Source organism: Lissotriton helveticus, chromosome 5_1, assembly GCF_964261635.1.
Source record: "Lissotriton helveticus chromosome 5_1, aLisHel1.1, whole genome shotgun sequence".
Taxonomy (NCBI): domain Eukaryota; kingdom Metazoa; phylum Chordata; class Amphibia; order Caudata; family Salamandridae; genus Lissotriton; species Lissotriton helveticus.
This window is the reverse complement of record NC_136065.1, coordinates 705,946,191-705,966,567: the sequence shown is the minus strand read 5'-3', so window position 1 is coordinate 705,966,567 and position 20,377 is coordinate 705,946,191. Positions and strand designations below refer to the sequence as shown.

Genomic DNA, 20,377 nt, shown 5'->3' with positions numbered 1-20,377 from the left:
ACCACCTGGGACCCCCTTTCACCAGGTTCTTTGCGGGAGCCGTCATCATTTCAGACACCTTCTCCGACAGATTTTGATATGCAGTAAGTACCTGCCTAGGGTCTCCCCCCTCATGTGTACAATTCTTAATATCTTCAGTACATTTCTCCACTATGTTTTTGTAGAGAAGATCTGGGGTAACCATTGACCATTTAAGTCGCCGCCTCCCGTCTGTTGTACACATCCTACCTGAGCTGTAGTTCTGCTTTCCCTTGTTGACCCATGGTCCCTTCAAACGAATTATAAGAGGATTATGGTCACTATATTCACTTTGTTCAATACTGAACGAATCCAGAAAAGTCTGCATCGTCAATGAGACTAGCATATGATCAATGAAAGTGCCCCTGCCATGCCCTTTGAAAGTAGGAATATCAAAACATTTTAACGGGTCCCTAAGTGTCATAGCCGATGAGAGGTCAAAGTTATTCATTAGGTCATTACAAAATTCCCCATCCACTGTATGTTCCATGTGTAAACCTCCCAGGCATTCACAAAATAAGTCTGATAAACATTTCTTCAAAGGATCACCGCAAGGATGCACATTAAAATCTCCCACAATCATAAGATTATGACTAAAATCTTTCATAGAAGTAGTAATAAAAGCATTTAATACAGATATTTGATTAGAGCCTGCACTAACGTTGGTTGCATTATAAAAGTTCACCAAACCAGCCCGACAGTTTTCTCCATATAAAGCCAAGCCCATCACTCCAGTATACTGAGATTCAATTCTACGCATTTTACAAGGGAGTAGAATGGAAACAAAAATCACTAGTCCCCCCTTTGGTCTGCCTCTAGCCGATGGAGTGGCTGGCACATAAAAAGCCTTGTACCCTTCCAGGAAAGAATCACACTCCACCAGCCAGGTTTCTTGTAGACAGATGACCTTAAATTGTTTGATGTAGTTAACCCAGTTCTCATCAGCCATTTTGGCAGCCAAACCCGCAATGTTCCATGAAACAACAAAACAACCGGATACTATGTCCGGTAAATTATCTACGAGTATAGGTTCTCCTGAAGCCACAGTGCCCTGAGCCGCAGGTACCTCCCGTCAATCACACATCTCTAAACCCGTCAAAGCATCATACCTATTCTGTGTGTTGACATTATATCCATGATGGTATCGTCCCGCGCTAGTGGTCATGTTGTGGATTTCATTCATGTTTACAGGCCCACATGGATTAGTGATGTTATATATAAATTGTGTGTCCATGGCTGGGGTCTGTGGATCAAATACCCGCCTAGTCATCCTTTGTTGGGGGGTAGGTTTACACAAATGTGCGTAAAAGTACCCCAATCGGCGCACACAAATACTGTTCTCATTATATACTAGTGAAGATGCTCTTAACCAGATCGATGCTATGCATTTTCCCCTCCTGTGCTGAGATTTGTTTATTCCCATGTTTCATGACGAGCTGGGCTCGTCATGAGCGTGCGAGGAGGCTACCTCATGACGAGCCCAGCTCGTCATGAGCGTGGAAGGGGTTAAGAGGACAGTTGCCACATGTTGTGGATGTTTAAAATTTACAACAATGCAATCCCCAGTTTCTAGCTTTTTGGACGGTCCCACCCAGTTCACCCTCCTTACTGCCACTAGCTGATCTGAATAGTGAGTAGGAAAACCACAATTTTTATTAAGCCAAGCTACTGTCTTATTTTTCAGTGAGGCGTGGGATTCATCATATGGTGATGCGGGTTGTGTGCCACAAGTTGGAACATTGGTCAATACCGCCACAAACGGTGCACAATCAGGGGGTAGGTTCAAGTATCGGTTATTCCTAGGGGGCCTTGGAACTGGTCCACTTTGTGTGGCTAGAGTGGATCGTGTCAGCAAGGGAGGTACTGCTGGGACGACGGGTGTACTTAATGCCTCATTCACAGTAGAGACTACAGCAACAGTACTGGGAGTGTTCTGATGGTCTTTAGTGTTCGCCACTTTCTGCACTCTTCCCCCAGCCTCAGTTCTATTACTGGTGGGTACAGCCAAGTGTGCAGACACAAGGCCGCCCAACCTAGCCACCTCCGTGGCCAGTGTCTCTATCTGAATAGTCAGTGGTTTAATAATCTCCTCTAATCTTGATGCAAATTTAACCTCTAGATTTTTAATAAGAGAGGCAAACTGTTCGATATTTGAGTTAAGACCACTATCATTATTTCCTGTGAACACAAAGGGGTTTAAGACAAGGCTATTACTATCTTTCCCATCCGCATCCCTTTTTTTAGTGTTATGTTTCCCCCCCCCCCCCCGCTTTTGATGTGTTATCCTGCAGTTTCGCATCGGCCTGATTACCGGTGGAACATCGCCTGTATCCTCGCTTGTCAGTGCGTGTTGTTCTGGATGTACCTCAGCAGTCACCGTAATGGGTGTCTGCGGATCTGCTATGACGACTCCACTCATATTTGCCTCAACATCTGAGTTCATCCTTTGTGGAGACAACTCTGGCAGTTCCATTGTCTGAGTCCCCTTCCCTAGTGATGCACGTCTATTGTTGTTAATCTGATTTACTTTCTTCACCATATAATTATCAATGGACCCGGGGCCTATTACAGATTTATCATTTTTGGATTTAGACATCTTATATCAGATCGTATAAAAGTCACTATTTGCTTCTCAATCACTCACATGAAATACACCCAGATAAAGTAAAATAAAGTCTCACTTGGATAGTACACGAATATGTACCAGATAAAAAGATATAGGGTCCCTGGCCCAGCCCAGTCTCCTCAGGCCTCTGAGGGCCACAGAGGGCCCGCCCTTTGCCCGGGCTTAGCCCGGCACGTCCCGCGCGTGTCCTCGCGGGACGAGAGGCGTTCCTCGCTTATCAGGCGCCTCCGGGCGCGAAGGTGGCATCAGGGACGCGACTCGGCCGCCGGGGCACCTGGGAGGTGTAGTTCAAACCCCCCGGTGGCTGCAGGCGTTGTGAGAGACAGCCGTTCCCCTCATGGCGCTTCCCCGGTCCAAGCAGCAGCAGCCGTTGCCCTCACGGCGGGTAAGTGTAGAAATTAGAAGTCTAATTGTAATAGATTCCTCAAGTGGCCCAAGTTTAGCATGGACGAATCTAGATTAAGTGCACTGGATGGAATCCTTAGTGAGCAGTCCTCAAGGCTTTCTGCAGTATGTAATGGTGCGGCTGGGCCTGCGGAGGCAGAAACCATTTATACTGATACTATAGATCAGATTGGCAAACTGTTCGTAGTTCCAGGTAAAAAGAGCCTGATAACTGTCAAGCCAGTGCAGAAATGGTTTGATAGTAACTGCAGAATGATGAAAAATAACTTGATTCTCGCTATTAAATCCAACAATCCAGTTGCTGTTCGGTTGGCCAGACGGCACTATAGACAAGCCATAATAACAGCTAAAACGGAGTGGGAAGAATCTCACTGGGAAAGCCTCAGAGCTGCAAGTAAAACCAAGAATGGTGAGCTATTTTGGGCCCTAGTCAGAAGATCGAGCGGCTGTGACCCGGACCAAACCCCCAACCATATTACAGATAGCGAATGCTTTGAGCACTTTAGTAAACTCTACGGGGGTGTTGAACCGCCTGGAGCCCCAGGGCATTTGAGCGGTGCCCTGGCTATTGGTTCTGGACAGGCTCCCCTCATTAGAGTTGATAAGAAAGAGGTGTTGGCTGCAATAGCTAAGATTGTACCTGCTAAAGCCCCAGGGCAGGATGGTGTACCGGGCTACCTTTTTAAAGCTTACCCTGAAGGCTGGGCCTCTTACTTTGTAAGTCTCACGAATGCACTGTTGGAAGGCTCACCTGTCCCGAAATCATGGAAGGCGGCTGAAGTGATCCCCATTTATAAGAAGGGCCTCAGGGAGGACCCTGCCAACTATCGCCCTATTAGTCTTATAGATGTGGGGCAGAAACTGATTGGCAGGGTACTCTTGGAGAGGATTCTTTCTTGGGCTGATGAGAACAACATCATTTCACCCTTCCAAGCGGGCTTTAGGGCCTGCACAGGCACGATTGATCAGGCATTTAGGCTGGTGCTCTTACACTGGAAGGTGGTCACCATTGGCAAAGGCGGTCTTTATTTGGCATTTATTGACTTGAAGACCGCCTTTGACCTGGTCCCCCGAGACCGCCTATGGCTGATCCTGGAGGAGATGGGGATTCCCTTACCCATTCTGAATCTCCTGGCACGCATGCATGACGGTACCTACGCCCATATTAGATGGGGATCACAGGAGCAAAATACTGATAAAATCCCCGTGAATCGAGGGGTACGCCAGGGCTGCGTATTAGCCCCGACACTTTTCACGCTGTTCGTGAATGGCGTAGTCTCTTTTTTGCTCGAAATTAACGCTGATGCCCCGGTCTTGGCGGGTGATAGAGTCCCCGCACTTCTCTTTGCGGACAATACGCTGTTGGTATCCAGAACTCCCGCAGGATTGCAGAAGCTGCTGGACCGCTTTTGTCTGTTTTGTAAGCTCAGGGGCCTTGTCATAAATACTTCGAAAACTAAGCTCCTTTATTTTAACCCGAGCAGGTCGTCCAGATCCACCCTTTCCCTGGATGGGGTGCCATTGGAACGTGTAAAAGAATTCGACTACTTGGGAATGAGGACAAATTGAAATGACAGCCACATATTGATAAAATGGCATTAAGCCATAAAAGGGTAGTCGGAGTATTAGGAAGGGAACACCGTGCATCCACCTCCAAGCCCATTGCTCCTGCTCTGGATATCTACGCTGCAAAAGCTGTAGGCTGCGCCCTTTATGGCGCAGAGCTTTGGTGCTTTGACCGTGTTGATGCCCTAGTAACTGCAGAGAATAAGTTCTTTAGGGAGCTGGTAGCGCTCCCAAGGGGTACTCCCACCAAACCACTCTTGAGTGATCTGGGTCGCCGCTCTATTAAGGATCTAGACACTTTACGCCCTCATTTATATTGGGCCCGGCTATGGCGGACCCCGGAGCTCTCTAGGTATGTAGATGGTTTAAGAGAAGTGATGAACCTCCATGGAGCCCACAAAATTAGCTGGATTAGAAATATAAAAAAGCTCCTGCTCGTAATGGGCCTGCCAACCGATTGGGAGCCTGGGGTATCATTATCCAAGGCTGAAATCAAGCGAGCCTATTGGGAATGGGTCGACGATCAAGAGCAGAGGGACCCAAACCTAGGTAGGCTGACTGAGGCATTTCGACAGCATAAATCAAAGCCTCGCCTAGAGTCCTACTTAGATTTTATCAAGAAACCAAGAGATAGATCCCTATTTATCCAGTTTAGGTTGGGAACACTCCCTCTCCGCAATCATACCTGTAAGTGGAAGCCCCCGCACCAACCCTCTCCTGACTGCCCAATCTGTGAAGTTGTCACTGAAAATATCCCTCATGTCTTTTTTGTATACCCAGCCTATGCAAAACCCAGACAGAAATGGCTCAAACCTGTGTGCCTGTTGCTTGGAACCAGGGACCACTCCGCTGCACTCAGAATACTTAAGGCTGATGCTAGCACAACCTTAGTGTGTGGGGTGGCCAAATTTCTTAGTTGGGCCTGGATGATTAGGCTGAAGGCTACTAGATGCTTTATGTTTTAGCTGAATCCTTTATATGTCTAAATTTTCACAAAGCTGCTAAAGTTTAATATATTTTTTAATGATTTATTGTAATAGAAAAGGTCTTTATTATAATCTTTTTAAAATGTATTGTTAATGAATTGTGATTTTATATTTTTATGTGCATTTATGATATTCTGTATATCGAAATAAAGCTTTGATGATGATGATGGTAGTTGTTGTATATGTAAAGGAACTCCAACGGAGGTCCACAAAAATGCATCAATACAGTAAAAAAAGACACATTTTAAATACAATACAAAAAATATTTCCCTTTTTTCCTAAAATACAATGATAAATTAAAAAATTAGAGGGAAGTGTAAATATACTTTTTATACAGTGCAAACCTCTTCAATATCAGACCATTAGACATCACAAACTGATAGCAAGATTTTAAATATTTCCTAATAAATAGCAAGAAATGTTTTTACAAATTGGAATATCCTAAAACAGACCATTTCATTTGGTGGGGATAAAACAAATATACGGGCCTCCTTTGCGGAAAGAATATTACATTTAATAAATGATGGACTTAAAAACATACGCCTTGCCCTTTGTAATTCCGGACACTCAAATAAAACATGATTAAGATCCTGGAGTTGAATATGACAATTCACAAATTCTCTCCTCTCTCTGATTTGTATCCCAAATGCCAGTAACATCTCTTAAGGGCAACAGATTATTTCTCAAAAGAAGCATCAGTCTTCTAATCCCATGTGGATGATTCCAAATTAGATAATATTGTGGCCTTTTCCCCAAGGCACTCCCACAGACCAACTCGTTTTGGGACTTAGATTTACTTAAAGCTGTATCTCTTGCCATACTGATAGAGCTTACAGACCTCTTTAAGAGTAATTTCAGTGCCGACTTTGGCATAAGTGAATTACTATTTAAAGTGAGCCCAAATAGTTCATTTGCATGAGCAAATGATCTAAGAAATGCTTACTGATCCATTAGCTTGTCAAACATTTCCATTCTCAAGGCAGCCCTAAGAGAACACTCATCCCCCCCAAAGGAAGCGTTCCCCACCTCAATACCGCAGACAAAGCTAAAATATAAGAGAAGACTAGACCAAATTCCAAGCGTAGAACATGTGGGGCAGCCAGAGAATTTAGATTACAAATTTGGCGGACGAACCGGCCTTCAGCCTTGTCAAAAGCGAGCCAGTAGTTATTATCCAATACCTCTTTAGCATAGGTTAATGAGGGCAGAATTTTAACCTTGAATACTGACAGGACATGACTTAAATGGCGTCTCCCGCATATTTCATAACACATAATTTAATATGTTTAGAATCTCGCCCGTTTTTTTAATCCCCCTTGTCTACATGGGGTAACATTTTTAGGTTTCGGCTACCGTCCCACTGCGTAAGCAGTGGGTGGGCGGAGCCGAAATCTTTTGTTAGTAGTATGGGGCCTGAACACGCCCCTCTTCTCCATTGGCTGGCCTCGTAAATGCTGGCCAGCCATTGGAGGAGAGGAGCGTCACTGAGTTCAGGGCCCGCCTTGACGCGATTCGGGGGCGTTTCCGTGTCTTTTTTTTAAGTCACGCCCTCTCCTCTTCCCATTGGCTGGAATTTTACCTTCCAGCCAATGGGAAGGGGAGAGCACGCCCCCGAATCCCTACAGGACGCTGTGCTTTCCGAGCAGCGTCTACCGAGGCCATGCGGTAAGCCTCTGCCCCCGTTTGTGCCGTTGTTTCTTGTTTTCTAAAGTGTGTGATCATGTGCATGTGTAATGCATTTTCAGTTGAATTGCTGGTGAACAGAAAGCGAGGCTTTAAAAAATAGAGCTTCGTCTCCATATGGTTTAATTCGATAATCCTTTGTGCCGGTGCTTTCCGGTGCTTAGCACCGGCACTTATTGATCAGGGCCGGGTCTACCCCACGCTGCAACTCGGGACATCATATGGCATTGTGGTGCTCGTAGGAAGTATATAAAATTACCTCACTGACTCACTCAGCGCAAACAGTGTTGTTTTTAACACTGGCAGACTGACGGTGTTCGTTTGTCTCCCGAGGCCGAGTTCCCGTGAAGCAATACTGCGTGAAGTCAGTGTGTTGAGGCAGTGGCTGTGAGAGCCATTAAAAATATTCACATCGATCGGCACTGTAATACTAATATAGGATTCATCAGACCGTACGACTCTAACCAAATACACAAAACCGTTTCCAAATCCAATGTGAGTCATTCACAACATTAAACTATTACTGACTGGTGACGATGTGCATTACGAATTTGCCTTAGTTAGGCGGCAGCAAGCAGCCATTAGTTCAGTGTTGCACTGTTGCCTTGTGGGCGGGACACTGTTTGGGCTCAATTTGGGGTTGATTTGGTTTGGCGGGGGAAGGGCTGTGCGGCAGGCAGTGTGTGTAGATTTTGTTTTAAATGCCACGCCCCGGCAAACCCGCACCCCGCCACGAGATATCAGCAAGCGGTAACTGGTGGTTAGCCTGAAGAGTGACGGCCTCAAATCAGTGCAGGCCAGGCAGCAGACCCAGTTATCAATTAAAATTAATAAAGGCAGACAGCCTCTGACCACCACCACCTAACTGTAAGTGTAGCAACCAACGCTGCTTTTTTTTTCTTGGGTATGGCCGTGGTGGGTGCTGTGTCATGTGACGTGGTGGTCACGGTCACCATGGTAGCTCCGGCTCCCGCTCCAGGTGAAGAATCGATGACTGCACAGGGACTTGGCCCGGCCTTAGGTATATCTATGTGCAGTAGAACAGGCGCTGCTGACCTTAGCCACTGACAAGTGTGGCAGAGTGACTCAGAGTACAGTGTGTGTGTGTTCGCAGCAGTACCGGTGTGCAGCACAGCACAGCACAGACAAATCGATTAACTTAAATGAATTAACTCAGGGTGGTTAAAAGCAGCCTGTGCTGACGTCAGCACAGCCTTAAATTACCCCAGTGTAGTTAACCACAGCCTAGTCCCGCGAGGGTTCAATCATGAACTTAAAATGCGCTAAACCAGTAAAGAAATTAAAAGAGCTTGTAGTCAGTCCTCTTCTAGAACATTTATCATAATAGGGCTGGGGTTAAGGCCCTGCCCGCTCCTGCGCTTCTTAAGTTCCAGCCCTCCCTTAGCCCGAGCAGTAGTGGCATTGTACTTGCAGTGCAAACAGTGACAAGGTGTTTTGGGGGGAAAGCAGGTGGTGGGCATAGAAGCAACATGTGAGGCACACGAGGGTAAATGGGTGACCTGGCTTGGATGGTCACTCAGTGGTTCACTTTACAGTTCACTTCAGTTCATACGTATATGAACGAAGTGAAGTGAAGTGAACTGTAAAGTGAACCACGGAGTGACGACTTCAAGGCGAAGGCCTGCACTGAGGAATCATGCCTTACAGCCCACATTGCTCTCTCGCCTGTATGCTTCTTACCCCCTCCCAGTTCCATAATTCTCTGTTTCTCACTTGTTTGCTTTCCTCCCCCCACATTCCGTGCTTCACTTTGCTCTCCCTCGTTTGCCTCACAGCCCCTGGCGCCGTGCACTGCATGCAAGTACAATGCCCTTAATGGCTCTGATTTGTTTTTAATTGAGGCCGTTTTTATAAATGAGGCCATTTCAGAAATGTATTTAAAGCATCATTTAAGTAAGCCCAGCAGAGAGGGGTAAGTGTTATTTATCTAAAAATCCCCACATTGGGCGGCAAAGGCTTCTTTCACAGGACATCAGTATGCTAAGGGCACCCAAGTTTAAATAATGCTTGATAAATATAAAAATCTTATTTGGACTGCTTTTAATGATGCATATATTTTAGTAGACCCTTTTTCATTCGGAGTAGGACGTTTTATGTTCAGGACTCTGGACCAAGGTACTGAACGACCTAAGAGTTATTAGGACAGATCCATGTGCACACTATCACGAAGGAAGGTCTGTAGTGAATACTGAAGAAGGGAAACATGGGAACAAAAAATAGCTGAAGTGGCAATGAACTACGTAAAAATGTACTTCATATGTGTTGCAAATCGTCTATTTCGTATTGACTGCTTGTACTGGCCCAGGGACGGGCTCTTCTGTGGATGGCCACAACAGTTATGAGCCTGAGTTCTGCATCACCCTGTTAAGGAACATAATAATGGTTAAAGGCATCATACCAATGTGTTCATGGTCCAAAGTAGAGCCTGGCCTGGTCGGTTTTAAGTCTTGTTGGGGCTTATCATTGAAGTGCAACTCAAGTCATGTGACATAGCTGTGTCATTATACAGCCTACATTCTCTATACAGGCTGGCCATATTATAGACATGATATATGATACACAGTACGGTTTCGCCTTTGGAAAAGTTAGAGCTATTGCCATTGTAAATGACAATGCCATTTATTTATCTGTTTTCAAAACCAACACATAAATACAAATTTTGTCATTTACAATGCCAATAGCTCAAACTTTTCCAAAGGCGAAACCGTTGCATTGTAAATGCTTGTTTTAAATTGAATCTAAAAAAAATAGAACAAAGGTTCAATTACACAAAACGATCATAAGGAAGGACAGTTCATTTAAGAACACGCAGAGATCGTTTGTATCACAGTAATGATCAAGCCACCATAGCAACATCAACCTTAAGGATCACAGTTCGAATAAGGCACTCGCACTTTCACAAAGAAGAAATTCCAAGATTACTATTAAATATGAAGTAAAATCAGTCTACTCAGTACCGCAGTTTTAAAGACATTTTATATGTAAAACTACACTAATTAATAATTTTGGAGGCCTTACCTAGATGGGTACCCCCCACCAGAGTCTGGCAAACTTGACTGTATATTTGCACTCCAGTCACAACAGAACTATATCATCCACTAAAAAGTGAACTGTCGGACTCAATGTTTTTACATTTTATAATTGGTATATAAATGTTTTTTAGTACAATATCACTACACAAATAAGAGTGAACTGTGAACTTTGAAGAAGCAAAAAGCCCGACGTCACCTCCAAAATAAAATCTCAATTGCCAAGTAACTTTACTGTCAGAGCCATTATATATATCAACAAGCATTAGAAATGCAATCGGGCTCGGATTTATTTGAGTTTGAGCTAATGGCATTGTAAATGCCAATGTCTTTTTGCCATGTGTTATGGAGTGTGTGCATGTGGTGTGTAGTGGAAGTATGTTAGTTGAATTGTAATTTTACCAATGGTGGCATGCTGTGCTTTATATGAATATGTTTAAAAGTAAAGTGTACCATACTGCGATTGCTTGGTGGAAAAGTGCACTGCTGGCTGGAGGTGTGTGTGCCTGGTGGAAGGGTGCACTGACGGCTGGTGGGTGTGTGCTTGGTAAAAGCGTGCACAGATGGATGATGGCTGTTGGTGTTTGTGCATGGTGAAAGCATTCATTGACGGCTGGGGGTGTGTTGTTGTGTGTGTTGTTTTCTGTGTGCTGGTGAGTGTGTGCTGGTGAGTCTGTGGGGGTGAGCCTGGGGAGTGAGTGTGGTGGTGAGTGTGTTGTGTTGAGTGCTGACAAGTGTGTGGTGTTGAGAGACTGAGGTGTGTGGTTTGTGTGTGCATTATGTGTGTGTGGTGTATGTGTGTGTGGTGTTTTCTGCACACTCACACACTGCCCCGTAACATTCACACACTGCTCACCCGCACACTCCCAATGTCACCCTGCATAGTCACACACTGTCACATAGTCACACACTCAGCAGCACACAGCACTCAACAGCACTCTGCCCTCAACAGCACTCTACCCTCAACAGCACTCTGCCCTCAACAGCACTCTGCCCTCAACAGCACTCTGCCCTCAACAGCACTCTGCCCTCAACAGCACTCAACAGCACTCTGCCCTCAACAGCACACAGCACTCTGCCCTCAACAGCACTCAACAGCACTCTGCCCTCAACAGCACACAGCACTCTGCCCTCAAAAGCACACAGCACTCTGCCCTCAACAGCACACATCACTCTGCCCTCAACAGCACACAGCACTCAACAACACACAGCACTGCACTCAACAGCACTCTGCCCTCAACAGCACTCTGCCCTCAACAGCACTCTGCCCTCAACAGCATTCTGCACTCTGCACTCAACAGCACTCTGCACTCAACAGCACTCTGCACTCAACAGCACTCTGCACTCAACAGCACTCTGCACTCAACAGCACTCTGCACTCAACAGCACTCTGCACTCAACAGCACTCTGCACTCAACAGCACTCTGCACTCTGCACTCAACAGCACTCTGCACTCAACAGCACTCTGCACTCAACAGCACTCTGCACTCAACAGCACTCTGCACTCAACAGCACTCTGCACTCAACAGCACTCTGCACTCAACAGCACTCAACAGCACTCTGCCCCCCAACTGCACTCTGCCCCCAAAAACACTCTGCTCCCAACAGCACTCTGCACTCAACAGCACTCTGCACTCAACAGCACTCTGCACTCTGCACTCAACAGCACTCTGCACTCAACAGCACTCTGCCCTCAACAGCACTCTGCCCTCAACAGCACTCTGCCCTCAACAGCACTCTGCCCTCAACAGCACTCTGCCCTCAACAGCACTCTGCACTCAACAGCACTCTGCACTCAACAGCACTCTGCACTCAACAGCACTCTGCACTCAACAGCACTCTGCACTCAACAGCACTCTGCACCCAACAGCACTCTGCCCCCAACAGCACTCTGCCCCCAACAGCACTCTGCCCCCAACAGCACTCTGCCCCCAACAGCACTCTGCCCTCAACAGCACACAGCACTCATCAGCACTCAACAGCACACAGCACTCATCAGCACTCAACAGCACACAGCACTCAACAGCACACAGCACTCAACAGCACACAGCACTCAACAGCACACAGCACTCAACAGCACACAGCACTCACAGCCACTCTGCACTCAACAGCACTCTGCACCCAACAGCACTCTGCCCCCAACAGCACTCTGCCCCCAACAGCACTCTGCCCCCAACAGCACTCTGCCCCCAACAGCACACAGCACTCATCAGCACTCAACAGCACACAGCACTCAACAGCACACAGCACTCACAGCACACAGCACTCAACAGCACACAGCACTCAACAGCACACAGCACTCAACAGCACACAGCACTCAACAGCACTCTGGCCTCCAACAACACTCTGCCCCCAACAGCACTCTGCCCCCAACAGCACTCTGCCCCCAACAGCACTCTGCCCCCAACAGCACTCTGCCCCCAACAGCACTCTGCCCCCAACAGCACTCTGCCTTTCAGTGATTATTAAGCACTGCCATCCAAGTACTTGAAGTGGCAGTCATTGGAAACGCAAACCCCATTTAAACGTTTTAATTCTCTCACAGACCTGGGGCTGCACTTTTAAATCATTATTCACATTGGGCATTCAAATTCATCTCACTTAAGGCAAGATGGGTTAAGCAAATTGTGTACGAATTTAAAGTGCTTCTTTAGTTAGAAGTGCAACTACGAAAATGAGTTAATGAAAAAAAAAATTCTCATAGAGTAATGATCTTACTGAGCACTCTTAATGTATAAATACATGTTTTGATTTCCACTGTTAGTTGTTGATTAATTAAATGCTCAAAGGCGGAACTTGTTCATGCTTACATCGTTGGAGCACAAATTACAGACAGTGCATATATTTCTTAGGACCTACTCACTAACACCTTGTAATGTCATTAGAATCCAAATGAACGTGAGGGAATGTGTTAAGAAGCTCTGGTGCAACGATCTACAAAGCCCCCGTGAAATATGAATGTTACCGCTCACCTTCCCCAAGTAACAACTGGCATACACAAACTTGAGCACTCCCCCCGTTGCAAAGTATATGGAGGGGGCCTCGCTACCCTCCGGACCCATCCAGGAACTCTCAGGCCAGGGGCTCTCAATGGTGTACAGTGCCGGAGGGGCCCCACCAGAAGCTAGGGCCCTCCGCACCACAGGAGCTGCGGGGGCCTTCGTTACGCCACTTCAACGTCTTTCTCAAAGTTTCACTTGCAGCCGGATGACCCTTGTGCTCGTACCCTAAGGCAGCTCAGTACTGAAGTACGATATACAATAAAACAAGTGGCAAGCAATTCTAAAAACTGAAACTGACCTTTGATGAAAGTCAGGACGCAGCGGGGTTAGGATCAGCTACTTACATCGCGGCTATATGCTGGATTGCCGGAGAAAATCGCCTTCGCCCCCCCCCCCCTGAGTTCTCGGAGCAAAACATGGAGGCGGGGCTGTGCTGAGCTTCGTTGCTGGAAGACGTGCGGGGAATTGCTGGTACGCTGCTTGCCTTCCGATTTATGAGACCCGCTGGCTCTTGCACCGAGAGAGCAGACCCCGTTGCAGACTGAGGAGGTGCTGCAAAACGTTCCTGTCGGCTGTGGGACCCGCAGCCGGAGAGACGACTGTGAATCACTTAATCTCACCGTGCCTAACAAAACAAGGAAGCTGCGCGCTGAGCGCTGCAGAATTGTGAACGCGCCCGGCCATCTGCAGTCACTAACGGAGGCACCCTGACAGCTCCTAATTACAATTTATGTACTTCTTTGCGCAAGCACGCACGAAATATGCCTCAAAATGGCGGAACAAAACTACATTTACCCTATCACTTCAAGCCTATTACAAAGAAAACACAAGGAAGACGAATCACTGGCCACATGACATAAAACGCTAAGGAATGTCTGGAATTTCTCTCTCCAAGGCCCTCTTCTTCTTTTTTTTTTTCTCCTTTAACATTAGTTCTCTAACTCCTCCCCTTTCAGGGGAAGGAGTCCGAGCCCTAAAAATTAGACCGGTAAGCCTCAATGTTTTACACTTCATAACTGAGTTAACAATTGTCTTATTAGTTTGATGGAATTACACCAAAAAGTGTGAACGAAAAAACTCTGAAGGATTACAGGAGCCATACAATACCACCAGTATAAAAATACCGATTGGCAAGATACTTTATTTGAAATTTGTAAAGACATCGATTGACAACGCTCAGTCGAAGGAGAGACAGGCCTGGCATACTATGTATTTTAAATATACTTTATTTTAAATAGAAGTCTATGTTTACATTTTTTTAATATTCAAATCTCTGTAAAAAAAAGTGTCTAAAGGTTTTTTTTACAAATGCATTTTGGTGTAATGGTTTTTAAAGACACAAAACACTTCCTTGAATAAATAAATGTGAAACATGAAACTTATGATGTTACCTCCTTCCTGGCCTTTTCCATGAGGCTGAGTATGCATTTTACCTTTATTACAAGACTCTTTCTGATTGTTGGGGGTCTTGTTGGGCAAGTTGATCCTGGATGTAAAGAACTTTATTGCGATCTGCTGCTTTTTTTTATGCTATTGTATATGGTTTAAAAAAGTAAATACTGCTCTGGTTTCGAACTGTTCTGATAGTTTACATAGTTGCCCATTTTGCACCATTTGTTTATCCTTTTTTAGCCATGTATAGTTCTAAGAATTAACCCCTAGAGTGATCACAATGTAATTTACCTAAGTGTTTTGCTGCCTTGTACCATTGAATTGATGGATCTTATCTGGCATATTCCCGTTTGATTTTGGTATATATGGTTTATGTATATACTCAAATTTGCACTTTATGTTCATCCAGTTTTTTAACCATGTATGGCACCGGTAATTGCATTAACTCTATTTGTTCTTCTTACTGATTATTTTATGCACCTGGATATTTTCTGTTTTAATGATTGCTTATGTAATGTGATGTTACTATGCACTTTTATAGTCTACTTAGACTGAATAAAGTTATTATGAGGATAATGATTTGGGCACACACAAATATTCATGTGGGGGAAATCCTTCTGTCGACGCAAAATATCTTTTGCTTGAAAAAACCAAGCTTACAAGAATATATAACTTAAGATTCAGTGGCCCATAATGTTTTGACTCAGCCAATAACTTGCAGAGTTGATATAGCTCTAAAATTAAAAAAACAGTTATTGATTTAGCGATTGGTATGTATTTTCAATTATGCCAAATAAGGAACTGAGGCACAGTGAGATTAACTGATTAGCACGAGCGTTAAAAAACGTGCTCAAGTAGAGAAGGTAAGTGTGAGCAGTCTATCTGATTAGTAATTGACAGCCTAGGCACAGGACAGCAAATTGAAATATTTTCTCACAATGATTCTATAAAACTTAGAAGTTAAACATTGCATTTCTTTGGAGTTAACTATTTTAAAAATGCAATTACATACATGAGTACCAACATTCTACTGGCAAACAGGTACCCCTAAAAGTGTTAAAGTATTTTTGATAAATAGGGGGAGGGACTTTAAGGAGCTCCCGCCTCGCACTTTGACACTTACTCCCAACTAGGACATCAGTAACAAAAGATCTTACTGTTGGCCCATAACAGTGTGACTCACTGAAACCCTCTTCTAAAACAAGCACAGTGTTTATCGTGGTCTTTTTCACTGATCCACAAGAGAAATATATATGCTTTTCTTAGCCAAAGCCTGGCACCCCCTCCCGAGATCAATTAGGCACCTTGGAGTGGGGGCCAGAACTGGACCACAGTTTGAAGATGTCTGACTGTCTAACCCACCGTTATTATTCAAGTACAATTTGAGAACAGTATTTTATGACAAAATATTCGTACATCTGCCCCCTAATTCTTTTAACTGCATTTCTAAAGGGGTCACTGCACCCCCTTCTATTCACCTACCTAAGAGTAAAGTGTTTTACTTGGGCCATCCAACTCAGGTGTGACTGGATCACCACTAGCTTCATTCAGGCAAACTTTCCCTGGATCCCTTGTTACTACCACGTTTCACCTTCTCCCTGTCCGGACTGACAAATGATGGGGCAATACTAAAAGTCCTTTCAAATGTACGTCAGTGGTACCCAGAATATTTTCCAGCTGAAGAAAGTTTGAAACCGACTCAAATGTCACCAAACGTCTTCGACATCATCTGCTATTGGATGAATGAGAACCCCTCTACCTAAGCTGAACAAAAACACGAGATACTAATGCTAAGGGCGCCCATATACGTAGCCTTTCTGTTTTATTGTGCTGTCACTCAAGGCCAAGAGTAACCTAGAAGCATCTCAAGGAAAGTAAACAAAAAGAAACTCTCGATCAGATTCGACGTGAACTTTGTATTTGCTCCCCAGATAAATGCATAGTATAAGCCTTATACTATGCATTTATCTGGGGAGCAAATAAAAAGGCACCAATTACAAGCTATCCGGACTTCAGAAAACCCTGAAGATCTACAAGGGGCAAACACAGATGTACTTAGTCTACAGATATGTAAGGAGGAGGTGTGCAAACCTGTCTATAAGAGACAGGCGTCTTTGTCGAGACACGAGAAAGCCAGCGGGGATACAGTCACGTTTTAACGGGACAAGTATATAGGAATGCTTCAGCAGCTTTCATATGTTAATGGGCCATAGGCTATGCTGATACAGGAGTGTATGGATGTAGGCGTCAAGTATTTAGGTACCTACAGAACGGATGACAGGCAGTATAATAGTCAATTAACATGTCCATATGGGTCACACGCATGTTAATCTGAGTGGCAAGCACGACACTAGCCCCTAAGGAGTCAAAAGCACCTAAATGGAAGGTTACTGGACAGGTAAGAGTGTCGAATATTGATCTTAGGTCCCCAAGAGTTAACAGGCAGCAATCGCGAGCCGGACAAAAAAAGAGTAAACGGGCCAGCCTGTAGGTAGGGGGTTGGGATATGAAGGGCAAGTCGTCGAGGGAAATAAGGGTAGCTAACTGGATAAGAAAGGTTGAATCCATTTTAAAGGACAGACGAGTTGTTCCACAGAAGTAGGTCACCCTCATTACCAGTGAATCTAGAGCGATTATAAACAAGTCTGTCAGACTCATGCAGGTATAGGGCCAGACACATATGTGCCAACTGTACTGGCGTCTTAAGTGAGTCTTTAGAGAAAGCAAGGTAGTCCTAAAAGTGACGTAGACATGTATTTACATCGCATGGGCTGGTATACACATACAAAAAAAATAACAGGTATGTTTCAGGGCCACGGGCTGTCCCAGGTTAGTGTGTGTTAAAAGCAAGATAATATGATCGCTAAAGTATACAAGTGTCAAGCGCACATTTACTTCGCACTCATGTTTGTAGTCCACCACACATTTCTCAAGGAAATATAGCTAGTTAATATCATTGTCACAGATAAGTCGGCAGAGATGCTCTCCCTTCACAATGACCCTGGCCAGGACAGAGACGGCGGCAGCACCTACCGCTGAGCCCGGATCACTGCGATCAGAGGCGGGCCGGCCCGCTGCACCTCCTCTGGCCCTCAGTGTTCCGTGAGGGCTTCAGAGGAGCGATGTGGTGACCCCACACCACCCTCCACAGCTCCTCGACACTCTGACTGCGCCCATAAACCACGATATTGCATTGTCCTCGTTCCGCCGCCAGAGTGCAGCAAGGAAATGTCGGACGACAGGAGGGGGACTTGCCACCTCCCCGTCCAGCCCCCTGTTCCGCCTACCCTTCCAGCAGCCAACGCCCTGCTTTGTGACGAAACACTCTAACACTCCGCTTAGCCAATAAGCTGTCACCTCAGGCAACTCACTGCCCAATAGGCGCCAAAGAAGGGGCGGGCGTCAGACCACCTTTCTATATCCGCGTTTTTTTTGTGGTTGCTTTGTTGTTGTTACGGGAGTTACCCGTATGTTGGCCCGCATCACTAACAACACGAGTAATAAAAAAAAAAAGGTCACGTGATCGGTGTTAACTGAAGAGGATCTTAAAAGTTAATGCAGAGTAGCGTACCTACCGAGGAGTGTGTAAATACGCTCTAGTGTATTCGTTATGGACGTATATTTCGAAAAGACCACAGTGCCTAATTGCTAATAGAATGAGTGCAGTTGCCAAAAGTTCTGCTCAAATACCTGCTGCGAGGGGTAAACGTCAGCGCACAGAATAAATACATATCCTGCGTTAGTCTTTTTCCATGAGACACCCCCGCCCCTTTATCTTGTGCAAGTTCCTGCTTTCTCCCTTCAGCGACGGATTTCCAGACTTGCTTCTTTCCCCTCTCGGACTCGCGGTTAATGTCTGATGAAAAAAAATTAAGTGTGTGCACAAAAGCGAGTCCGACACCACCTGCTCAAGTTAAGCATTGGAAGGAAGACTGGGTGTCACAGTTCACTATTGTTGCCCAATACTTCGCGACACAGTAGCATTCAAGTAGGCGTCAACACTAAGGACTATTCAAAATAAGGATACCGTTTTAATCCAAGGAAAACCTGAGATAAAACTGTCCTTTCTCTAGTCTCGGAGAACACTTTCGGCCATGTGTTCCTGTTTGCTAGTAGGGAAGGCTGGTAACAGGCCCGCAATACCCATTGGGCTGACCGGGCATCAGACCCCCCCCTGTGTCAGCCCGGCTGAGACAGCTTCCCCAGCACACGCACAGCTGCACCCGAGTACTTCACATGTCTTTAAAAGACCATTTACTTGTTAATGAGGCTTGTGTTGTGTTTTACCCCTTAGAGCCACTCTGCCTATGGCTGGAAAAATGTACCCCCCCCCCCACACACAATCTTTTTCAGCCCCCCCCACCCCGAAATTTGGCTCTAGTTGCCCGCCTGGCTGGTATCATTATTAGAATCAGGATTGTATACAATCCTGTTTAATCTCTGGTTATCTTCTACCCCTCTTTCTTTCCTTTGTTGCCCTCCACCCCGTTGTGCCCCGGGAACCTCACAAACAATCTAGTTACAAACCGCATTTTATTATGAAGCTGTTTGAAACATTCTAGCTCTAAACAACATTTTATTATGAAGCCTATGTGCTTTTACTAACAGTAACTCTAATGCATTAAAATGGCCGCTGAAAAACTTGCGAACTGTACTACGTATGTGTCTGCCACACTCACGTGGTGTGACGTACGTCTGCTTGAGGTGGGAATTTCTCGCTTCTGTTTTTTCCTTGCTGGAACTTGACTTTGGGCAGCTGCGACACCGACTTGGGAGCTTTCCAGCCCACAGCGCTATCAGCGCCTGCATCCCTAGCTGGCCGTTAGTCCCTCCCGCTGCCGCGATAGGAACACCACGCGGCCGCCGAGCGGGGGGACTACAACTCCCACAATCCTTAGCCTGGTGACTCCGCCCTCCTCCGCCCACTGACGTGCCCGGAAGGCGCACAAAAGACCGGAGCTCCTTCCGCGTCGCAGGACGCGCCGGGCTAAGCCCGGGCAAAGGGCGGGCCGTCTGTGGCCGTCCGGGGCCAGACGAGGCCGGGGCGGGGACCCCCCCCCCCTTGATGTTTGATGTTTGAACACTGGACGCTGCCTTCATAGTAAGAACTTCTCTCCGTAATACATGTAATACAGTTTTTCATACCATTATTCTTGTAAGGATTACTACTGTTGTTAGGTAGCCTGTTAGACTTAGGCTTCAGCACCATTAAGAAAATGACTGCACGAATAACCAAGGCCAGGAACTCCTTGGGGGGAGGGCCAAATAAAGGGACGCTTGACCATTTTTTAACTAAGGCGGCCTCAAAAATCGACCAGGAGATAGCGATTGCCGAACACCGACTGTCCCTGGAATTAGCTAATAGAAATTCCTCCCTGGGTTCCCTAATCACAGTTCCATCTCCGCCGCCACAAGCCACTCAAGTAACCCCGACAAACAACTGTAGTATTCCACTACTTCTGCAAGATCGTACTACATCTCCGATTTCAAGCAGGGGGGCATGAGTACTCAATCTTAGCTTTATTCGATTTCAATATAAAAATCATAAAAGCAACAACAGTACATAAAAATACATCAGTGCATTTCATCAAAATTACTTATGTTACAATAAAATCAAATCGATAAAATAAATCAGCTAATCATTTTAGA

At 45.6% G+C, this 20,377-nt stretch overlaps 1 protein-coding gene across 1 annotated transcript in view; it reads right to left on the bottom strand.

The window, feature by feature from the left end:
• The window catches only part of ZFAND4 (zinc finger AN1-type containing 4), a 371,796-nt gene extending 353,778 nt beyond the window's left edge, over window positions 1-18,018 (bottom strand). The window contains exon 1 of the mRNA XM_078643109.1: window positions 17,762-18,018. The gene's annotated coding sequence lies outside the window, so the exon portion shown is untranslated. The remainder of the gene's footprint in view (window positions 1-17,761) is intronic.
• Between the last annotated feature and the right edge of the window lie 2,359 nt (window positions 18,019-20,377).